The sequence below is a fragment of the Malus sylvestris genome, chromosome 6 (genome assembly GCF_916048215.2).
Source record: "Malus sylvestris chromosome 6, drMalSylv7.2, whole genome shotgun sequence".
In the NCBI taxonomy this organism is placed as follows: domain Eukaryota; kingdom Viridiplantae; phylum Streptophyta; class Magnoliopsida; order Rosales; family Rosaceae; genus Malus; species Malus sylvestris.
Window position 1 is genome coordinate 13,619,956 of NC_062265.1, and position 10,610 is coordinate 13,630,565.

At 38.2% G+C, this 10,610-nt stretch overlaps 1 long non-coding RNA gene, 1 other non-coding gene and 1 pseudogene across 2 annotated transcripts; 1 reads left to right on the forward strand and 2 right to left on the reverse strand.

Moving 5' to 3' along the window:
• Positions 1-572: 572 nt before the first annotated feature.
• Positions 573-677, reverse strand: LOC126627555 (small nucleolar RNA R71). Its single transcript, XR_007625049.1, has one exon. It is a non-coding gene; the product is annotated as a small nucleolar RNA R71 (small nucleolar RNA).
• A 2,467-nt stretch (positions 678-3,144) lies between these two features.
• Positions 3,145-4,361, reverse strand: LOC126626637 (uncharacterized). Its single transcript, XR_007624750.1, has 5 exons — positions 4,117-4,361; positions 3,915-4,018; positions 3,726-3,821; positions 3,538-3,631; positions 3,145-3,422 (listed from the first exon to the last, which is right to left on the reverse strand). It is a non-coding gene; the product is annotated as an uncharacterized LOC126626637 (long non-coding RNA).
• A 3,848-nt stretch (positions 4,362-8,209) lies between these two features.
• On the forward strand, positions 8,210-8,316 carry LOC126627559 (small nucleolar RNA R71; annotated as a pseudogene).
• The last annotated feature ends 2,294 nt before the right edge of the window (positions 8,317-10,610 follow it).

Sequence of the window (10,610 nt, forward strand, 5' to 3'; positions counted from 1 at the left end):
CAGATTTCAGAAATCTGTGCATGGTCAGCACCCGTTCAACAGTGCAAAAATTGATTCCATTTGATCCAGAATTTGAACAGCATTTAAGGAGGAAACGCAGGGAACAACATTTGCAGCGGGTTTGTCCTCTGCAGGAGAGGTTTCTGGAATCAGTCTTTTCTGGGGACCTGCACAACAAAGAAAAAATGGCGTTTATAATTCCAGAGGCAGGTCTGCCCCTGGGTGATTCACTGACTGCCCATACCACAAATATACCCAGTTGCATCACATATCCGGCAGTGGAGGAAAGGACTGCATTTGAAATAAAACAGCACATGTTGAATATTTTACCTACGTTTCATGGGTTGTCATCTGATGATCCTAACATGCACATTGCGGAATTTTTAATGGGTTGCAAAAACATTTTGGTGAGGGGATTTTCAGCCGAATCTATTAAGCTGCGGTTGTTTCCATACACTTTAAAAGATCAGGCAAGGAGATGGCTCCTCACACTCCCATCTGGAAGCATTACAACTTGGGCCCAACTCAGTGAAAAATTTCTAAACAAGTATTATCCGGCTTCTAAGACCCTTGACATAAGAACTCAGATTTTATCGTTCGCCCAAAAACCAAATGAAGAGTTTCATGAGGCGTGGGAGCGGTTCAAAGAGTTGATTAGAAAATGTCCACATTCGGGTATTAACACTACTGATCAAATGCACATATTTTTCAGAGGGTTGAATATGACTACAAAAACTCTTGTCAACGCTTCATGCGGAGGTACGTACAAAGACAAAAATGCACAAGAGGCTTGTTTGTTATTTGAAAAAATGGCAGAAGATACTCAGCAGTGGGCAGTGGAGCAGCCACAATCTAGGTCAGCTTTTGAGATGTCTTCTGGTTCTCCATATGTTACAGCACAAATTGAAAAAATGGAGAAAAGGCTTGACGCAAAATTTGACATGTTATTACAAAGAATGCCAGGTTCTCAAGTTGCTGTACAGCAGCCCTTACAAGCTGCCTGCAGCATTTGCAACATGATAACTCACGATTTTATGAGCTGCCCACATAAAGATGTTTCACCAGATTTTACAGCAGAGCAGGTTAATGCATTTAACAATTTCCAGCGGCCCATATATGACCCATATTCTAATTTCTACAACCCCGGATGGAGAGATCATCCTAATCTAAGGTGGGACAAGGAACAGCACACTAGGCCTCAATTTCAACAGCAGGTACAGCTACCTGCTGCACCTAAGGCTGCTTGGGAAGTTGCAATTGAAAAATTGGCAAATACTACCACTCAAGAAATTCAAAATCTACATGCAGCAGTGAAAAACATCGAAAAACAGATGGGGCAGATTGCTTTACAGGTTTCAGAAAGAGCTCCGGGTACATTTCCTAGTCAAACAGTACCTAATCCAAGAGGACGAGAAGAATGCAATGCTATACGGACTGTACGGTCTGGCAAAAGTTACAACAACAAACATGAAAATTCTGTTGGGAATTCACAGGCAGCAGAACTACGCCAAACTAAACCTGCAATTATTGCAGATTCTGAAATTTCTGCAGATTCTGGGCAGTCCCAAGACAGATCCGAAAATACTGCAGAAGCTTCCACAAAAACTGCAGAACGTGTTTACGAACCCCCTATGCCGTATCCAGAAAGGTTGAGACCTAAAGCTAAAGATCAACAGTTAACAAATTTTATGAAAACTTTGGCTAAAGTTCAAATTAATCTGCCGTTAATTGATGCCATCAAAAACATTCCGTCTTATGCCAAGTTTTTGAAGGATGTTTGCACAAAGAAAAAGAAGCTTGTTGATTTTGAGAAAGTGATTCTTACAGAACAATGCAGTGCGGTCTTATTACATAAATTGCCTCCAAAGAAAAAAGATCCAGGGAGTTTTACTATCTCTTGCACCATTGGAAATTGTGATTTTAGTAGTGCTTTAATTGATTTAGGTGCTAGTGTAAACTTAATGCCATATTCTGTTTTCAAACGTTTAGGTGAAGGAGAGCTGAAGCCAACCTCCAGTATTATTCAATTGGCTGACCGTTCAATTACCTACCCTAGAGGAGTCATTGAAGATGTTATTGTGAAGGTTGACAATTTATATTTACCAGCTGATTTTATGGTGTTGGACATGGATGAGGATTTGACAACGCCCATTATTTTGGGCCGCCCATTTCTGGCAACAGCCCGAACTCTTATTGACGTTGAAGCCGGAACATTAACATTCCGAGTTGAAAATCAAACTGTTGTTTTCAAGTTATTTGAAGCAAGCATACATTCAGGTGACAAGCAAGAATGCATGCGTGTTGATGCATTGGATGGTTTACCAAGTGCCAAGTTTATGAACAGATCATCAACTGACCATCTGTCCATAAAGCCCCCGAATTTAACTCCTGATTTTACAAGTCCTAAACCACAGCAGCAAAGGGTGCTACATGAAGACCAGCCAATGAACACATTGAAAAAACATGAAAATTTGCCAAGCAGCCTAAATTTTAAGAAAATACAGCCTGGTAAAGAAGTGTGGTTATTAAGTTCAGATTTCAAGTCATTTCCAGGGAAACAAGAGTCTAGATGGAAAGGCCCTTTTCTGGTTACTAAAGTTTTTCAGAATGGTAATGTGAACATTAAGACTAAGGGCACAGATTTCTCATTGAAGGTGACCAAACATCAACTAAAACCATGCATAGAGAAATTTGGTGTAGGCGAGTCTTTGACTCTAAAGGCACCAATGATCTAGCCACCGCACTTCCGCAACGTCTAGCTACAGACTTAAAATAAAGCGCTTACTGGGAGGCAACCCAATTTTTCTAAACTCTTTCTTAATTTTAATTTTCGGTTGATTTTCTCTTTAATATATAAAAAAAAAAAACATAAATAAAATAAATAAAAAAATAAAAAAAAAAACAAAATTTGAAAAAAATGGAAGATTGCATATTGATTTTACTTACCCAATTTATTTGATTTTATTTTAATTTTTTGACGCATATTGGTTAATTGCAGGTTGCGAACGTGGAAAATAAAGCGCGTCCTATGCTGGAATCCTGCACCCAGCAGCAAGTCTATCGTTCACATCAACCACATCTACACTATGTTGGAAATTTAAAGCAGTCCACATAAAAAGCCATTCACAGATGCAAGTTTGGGGGTGATTGTTGCAGATCCAGCACATAAACAGAATTTAGAGCAGTTAATTTCTGCAGCTCAGTTTTGCGATGCATGGAGGAAGCACAATTAAATCACAGATCCATACACCACAGAACTGAGTACAGATATTATTACCAGATCTACAACAACTACACTTGCAGGGATTCGAATTTTACCTCCCAGATGCATCGATCTGGGTCATGCGGCCTGTGCTGTTTTCCTCCGTTGCTCTTGTGTGTTTACTTTTGTGTCCTTGGATCTATCATGGATCCGTATACCCCTACATAAAGACCCAACAATATGAGTACATACAGGTTTACATATGGCATTCAAATGAACTGTTGTTGAACTTGTAAATGTTGAGCTTAGCAAAAGCAGACGAACGAGATCTGTACCTATATGACATACAGAGGCCGCGACAGTTGCTGTTGATTTTGCTTCAGGAACCACTAGACCGGAAGCTCATAGTTGTTGTCTCTCGGTTGTACGCTAGAGTTGAGGGAAAAGTTTTCAGTCATAGTAGTGGTTTTATTATTCAACTCTCAGATCATCATTCATCCATCAAAAGGGTTACGGGTTTTACCTCAACATTTGCAGATCCTTGGTTGAGCTGAGCTGCTGACTCCGGGGGTGTTCTTGTGTTGTTGTCTCGGATTTGAAACCATTAGGGCTCTTCCCACTGATAAACCACATGCAGGTGTTAGTGTTTGTTCCAGATCTCTCCAACAAATAAATTGGGCACTGCAACCACAAGATTGGAGGATGATTTTACCTTTGGGCTTCCGTTTTTCCGATTTTCCACCACGGCGGGGTACTCACGGCGGTGTGTTGTTGTTGGGTTATGGACGGCTACGGATGCATCAATCTGCGAGGAAACTGAGACATACACAGAACAATCAAATGCATCAGTCACAAACATTTTCATGTTACTCTTGGTGATGAAGTTAGCAGAAATGGCATGGCTTCGTTTTTACCTGCAAAGGGAGGATTTTTGGACGAACTGTTTTAGATCTGCTCGTTTGGGTCTCCGTGTTGCGGACCAGAGCCCTATTATAGAGGAATCAGACATGCCTGTGTCGCTCCACCATGGATGGGGTCTGAGAGGCAATTGAGAGAGAGCAGAGACATGGGATCCGAGAGAAATGTGAAAAAGAAACTAAATGGAAGGGAGAAGGTTTTTGCATATTTTTTGGAGTAATGAAGGAGAGAGAGCCGAGATATGGAGAGAGTATAAGTATTTTCAGATCTTCTAGAGAGAGAGATGGGCAGTTGGATTGATCTTAACCGTTCCTTTGGAATCTTAAGAAGCTCCATGCCGTGATGCTTGCCACGTGTTCAAAGCTGGAGTATTCATATGTCTACTAAATTGACTTGGTTTGAATTAAAGAAGGGAGAGAGCCGTTTGGGCTCTGGGGTTAATGACTGACAGAGACAGGAAAAATCTACACGCCAAGCTGCCCGGGTTCACGTGATTTGTCAGACAGGTGGGGCTGTGAAAATGGAGACAGAGAGCTGTTTAGCTCTGGTTTTGATGATAAACACAACGTCATTGACTCTAGAAAGGAGAGCGGGCAGCAGAGAATCCAAGGTGTGGAATTATGATCAGCTAAGGTTATGGTGGATGTGTGTGACCGTGTGTAGCCACTTGGGCTGCATTTAGCCGGCCTGCCCACTTCTTTTCTTTTCTCACGGCCCACAATCTACTCTTTTACCCACATGCCCCAAGGCTATTCCATCCGCCACATCAGGTGCATGTTTCTTGTCTTTACTTTTGTTCTTTTGTTACTTTTCCCCATGCCCTAGGACCTGATTTCGAATCAGGTGAGTCTTTTATATAATTTTATTTTTTTTTTATGTTTTTTTTTTAAGTTTATTTAGTCTAGGTTGTTGTTTGTCTTTTCCAACGTTGTTTTCTTTTAGTTCATTTAGTTTCTTTTATTTTAGTTTCCACACCTTGAGGACAAAGTGTGAAATAAGTTTGGGGGAGGGAAAGTAAATTTTAGTTTATTTATTTATTATTGTGTCAGTTTAAAAATTTTCATTCTTGTTAAGTTAAGATCCATAGATTATTTTAAACATTAGAACAAATGGACATGGTGAAAGTTAATCCCACATTAGAGTCTTTTCTATTTATCGTTGCTTAGACACTAATTCATGAATTATACTTTGAACTTTGCACATCACACCAACATGGTTTGTGGGGAGTGAGATTGAAACACTTGCTTTTAGTCTAAGTTTATTTTTAATTATTAATTTTTGTTTTAAGTAAAGTCAGTTATTAGTGTGAAAAAAAAAAAAGTAATAATTGTCTCACCCGAGGTTTTGCCTAGTAACCGGGCCAGTCCTGCCTAATCAGCAGTGATTCTCGCGTCAAACGGTAGAGTTTTGGCATGGGGCAGGGTGGTTAGTTGGTTTCGTAGCCTTTTCAGCTCGGGTTAATAAGTCCTTAGGGGTGTTCTACACCTAATGCCCTAAAGCCCTAGTGGTTTGGGAGTCATTGACCTAAAGCTCGCTACATGGGTTGGATCGAAAGCTTAAGTAAACCGACATTGCACGACCACTACTGTTACTAGAGAAAAAAAAATGTTATATATGAAAAAAAAAAAGTGAAAAAGAAAAAAAAAAGAAAAAGAAAGAGAGTTATATTTAAAGTTACTATGTGTGAAATAAATAAGGACGAGAGGTAAGGGTTTTAGTCGAGTCTCCTTAATTATGTTGGTTCACTTTACACCAAAGGAAGTTTGTGAATTCTTTTCTAATTGATTCTAAATGATTTAGACTCTGTAGTGGGATTGGTTGGAACTTTTGAAAAAATGTTCTAGTTTTTAAAATTGGCTATGGATTGCGACTTTGAAGGTGAAAATTTTTGTCAGTTAATTTTAGCTAGTTGTCTAGTTTGTTAAGTTTTTATTTTTGTTTGAGTCTTGTTTTGCTTGAGGACAAGCAAAAAGCTAAGTTTGGGGGTATTTGATGAGTAGTTTTTATATTATATATTTTACCCTAATCTTAGTATATTTTGGTTAATATATTGGAAGAATTTTGATACTTTGAATTGTATTTTCAATATAGGACTTTCGACTTCCTCTAGAGCAAAACAGGACCAAATGGACGAATTTTGGAGTAATTCCAATTGGAGGACGTTCCTGAGTCACTTAGCTTGATCGTATCAAAATTTGGGATTTTTTCACCAAGCGGTGGTTTTCTGGCGATGAAATAAAGAAGCAGTGCGCAGTGCTGGAATGTGACGTTTTTGGGCTTAAATTGCATTTTTGGAGCCCAAGATGACCTCGGATGGGTTCGTGGCCTTCTGGAAAAGTGTTCAGAATAGTCCAAACATTAAATCCAGCTATTTTGGGCCAGTTTTGGAGCAGCTTATGGGCCAAAACGTGGCTGTTCAGTTTTTAGACGAATTTTATTATTTAATTTAGGGTTTTGTTTGCTAGGGTTTGTGTGGGGGCTTAGCAGATATATTGCTTGGCCGTCTACAGTTTTAGAGTACGCTTTATTTTATGCAATATTGGAGACAGAGAGAAGTGCTAGGGTTTTGAAGATTTTCTACTTGAAGGTGTTTTCAATCTTTTTCTTGAGAATATTTTCTATGATTTCAATTATGAATATGCGGAACTAATTTCTGTTGCTAGGGCGAAGCCTTGAGCCTTAGCATGAATATGTGATTTTTATTTAATTGCTTATGATCGATTGCATGCGTACTTTGAATTGTTAATCACCGGGATAAAAACTATCTAATTGTCGTAATGCCTGATCACCATTAGGATCTTTAGAAAAGTAATTTGATGCAATTTTGGTCGGAAGGTTCCCTGAAATTGACGCTGGCTTCTTGTGATTAATAATTGTAATTTCTCTTAGGATGAATATCACGTCTTAAGGATTGCATGGTTTTTCAAAGGATTTTCATAAAGCATAATGAGTCTTTCATGTTTAGATTTGATCCGAACGTCCGGACGGGTTGCATGTTAGATATACGTTCTATGTTGGAGGTTCCAAGTAGAATATGAATTAGGAAAATCTAACCTTCAAAGTGGCATGTGTAGATCATAAGTAATTGGTAAAAATTCATAGGATTGCTAGGTGATGGTGGAACCCTAGTGCTTTCTTAATTTGATTTTCTCAAAACTGTTTTCTTCTCTCTAATCCTAATATTGCAGATTGTTTATTTTAATTCATTAAATTCGTTTTTATTTTAATTAGGTTATAAAATCAATCACTTCAATTTCTATTTTACAATAATTAAATGAAATCTGATTAGTTCGAATTATTTAATAATCCCTGTGGATATGACCTTGCGAAATCCGTTTATACTACAATAACCTTGTGATTCTTGCAAGTAAAATAGGAGATTTAAGCCCGTTCACATGAGTAGTAAAAATTCCTATCAATCTTGAATTAGGACGTATTTTGTGCACTCTTGACATTTCCTTAAACTTCGTTTATTACTTTTAGATTCTAATGATTATTTATGCTTATTTCCTCCTAATCATTACTCTTGTATTCAATAAATGGCTTTCGTCACCCTCAGGTGTCGGCTAGCACGTACCTATCCAAGTATTCAGGGAATATCGGGGTTGGGACGTGTCACTGATTGTTATTCTTCCATGGGTGTTGAGATGATCTCTCCAACTAGGGTTATATGTATTAGAGTATGTGTCATTCCTTGTCGTTTGATTGTAAGAGTTCATAAGATTCACTTGCTTTTGGACAAATACGGAATAAGCCTCACTAGCTGAGCATTGATAAGTAAGATGACTTGGTATGTTGCAAATGGCACACACCTCAGCTATCTTGGGCACCATATTGAGCACATAATCAAGCTTATTTTCCAAACTAGCCACATGCAATGCAATATCATTATTATAACTCATTTCATACACTCCAACTCGTTTACCTCTTGTATCTTTATGTTGAGCATTAGATCCCAACATTTTATAGATGTTATATGACTCTTGAGTATTCTTTTTCTTCAAAGCCCCACTTGCTGCATTATCCACAGTTAATTGACATGTTTGGGTTAATCCATCATTAAAAATTTGCATTTGTAAGTAAAAAGGTAACCCATGATGTTGACATTGCAGCAAAAGCCCTTTAAAACGCTCCCAACATTCATTGAAAGGCTCTCCATCATCTTGCTTAAAGTTAAAGATTTGCCCTCTCAAAGTAGTTGTCTTTTGAGTAGAAAAGAACTTCTCTAAAAATTTCTTAGCTACGACATCCCAAGTGGTGAGCAAACCAAGTGCTAAAGTCATTAGCCAACCCTTAGCCTTATCTTTCAACGTGTAAGGAAAGACCCTCATCCTCAGATTTGCTTCATTCACTCCCTGCAAAGGTAAGCCATTGACAACATTATAGAATTATTTAATATGAGCTAACGGATTTGATGTGGTAAAAACTAACACACAAATTAAACCCTCTTTTAGATAATTGTAGTACGTGTAAGTAGGGATCGCTCTAGGCCGGGGATTAGGAGGGATGCTAATCTACACTAACTTGACTCAAAAACTGAAAACTAGACTCAAATACACAAAACAAGCACTAAAGGGTGTTTTGGACGAAAATTGAAGAAAATTGACACGAAATACTAAATGGGGATTTGTTTGGACGAATTTTAAACTAAAACTAAGTAGGTTGTAGAAACAAAGTGAGGGTGGTACGAAACTAAGGTAACTTAAGGGGTGAAAGGCTGGCTAGAGGGTCCTTCTCCACACATGACACATATGCATACAAATCGATTTCCAGTTATTATTCCTATAAACCATGAATGACAATGCCCTAAATTAATCGTGAAAAGCACAAATTAACTTTCAGATTTTCCTAAATTCATTGAATTGGACTCAGCGACGCAACCAAATTATTCTTATCAAGTTCCCTATACGCATTGACAAAGCATTCATAACTATGAACTGCATGATACTCCTGCCAGGAATTTACTTAACTCAATCATGACTAGTGACATTTACTACTTGCAAATATAAGTTCATAACAATTAGGTGAAATTCTCTTATATTCTAGCATCAAATCCTTGCATGCAAACTATCAAGACAAAAGAACAAGTTCTCAATAAAACAGATAAGTAAATTGCATTCACGATTTCTGAAATAATAACTGGTTGTAATCAATTTATATAAAACATATGATCATGGCCTTGAATTCACGTCTAGCTAAAACGAAATTACTTCCACATGTTTGCAATTAAACGAAACCAATCAAATTTAAACATTGAACTAAAATTAAGGATAGAAAGAACCTAGGAATGCTCCAGCACTCCAATGGCCTTGGATGGCAGGTCAAGGCACAAAACTGCAGCACTCTTTATATTTTTTTATTCTGAATTTCTCTCTAAGGCTCTCTCCCTCTCCTTTCGTGCGGCATTTATCGTGCATATATATAGGTTGGCGCGATACAAAGTTGTAGAGGAGAAGGATAGGCACGGGACAACCCATTCCATGAAGGAAAAGGACTAGGCGCGGCAGATTCCTAAGGGGAAAGGAATAGGGTGGTTCGGCACAATCTTATGTTGGAAATGTGCCCTAAAACCAATCATATGATGATACTTTACGGACATTTCACATGTTAAACTAATATGGTTTAATTTAAAGGGCAAAGATTATTGTTTGAAGCCGTCTCATATAAATGTTATACGCTTAAATGATAAGTCCAAGGAATATGTAATTGGGAAAATGCGATCTAAAGAAGTTAGATTCATGAGACCATTCTCTTTCGTATACATATCCTAAACATTCCTGATCATAGGATTGCCAATTGGGCATTGATAGTCCGTTAAGATCAGTACGTGCTATGTCTTCTCTTAGGGAGAGTGACTGGTCTCGAGTCATTGGTGTGACTGACACCAAGACAAGTATGTAGGTGCTCAATAGAGAATGAGTTCACTGAACGCGATCAACAAGGAGTTCTCATATTCATGTCACATGAGAACTCATGGTTGGGATAATGCAAAGTAGTCCTTTGACCTGAGGCATCATAGTTGTCTTGTGGTTAGGTCCTTGATCTTTGACTATGTCAAAGTCACTACATCCGAGGGTGTCCATGACATAGTTGGGGTTAAGCCACTTAGCCATGTAGGCAAGTGAATGCGTCACAATGGATCTCTAACCTTCAAACTGTTTGAGGGAGAATGCTCTATGATATGATTAAGAATCTCTGGCCAGAGTATGAATGAGATTTAGGAAGTCGTTCCAAATCACATTGAAGGTAATCATATAAGTAAATGAATCACATTGGATAGTAGACATGAATAAACTATCAAACCAAACAATGTGGTCAAGAGTATTATATTAGAGAAAGACCGTTTTGCATTGTAATCCTAAACTGAATAGGTTCTCCACCTCTTCTGATTAGCTTGGGTAACCATGACATACTGCTAGGTGTCACTCATGGTTTGTGGAAGCCCTAAACGTGCATAATCACTAAAGGGAGAATTTAGTTTCAATTCAGA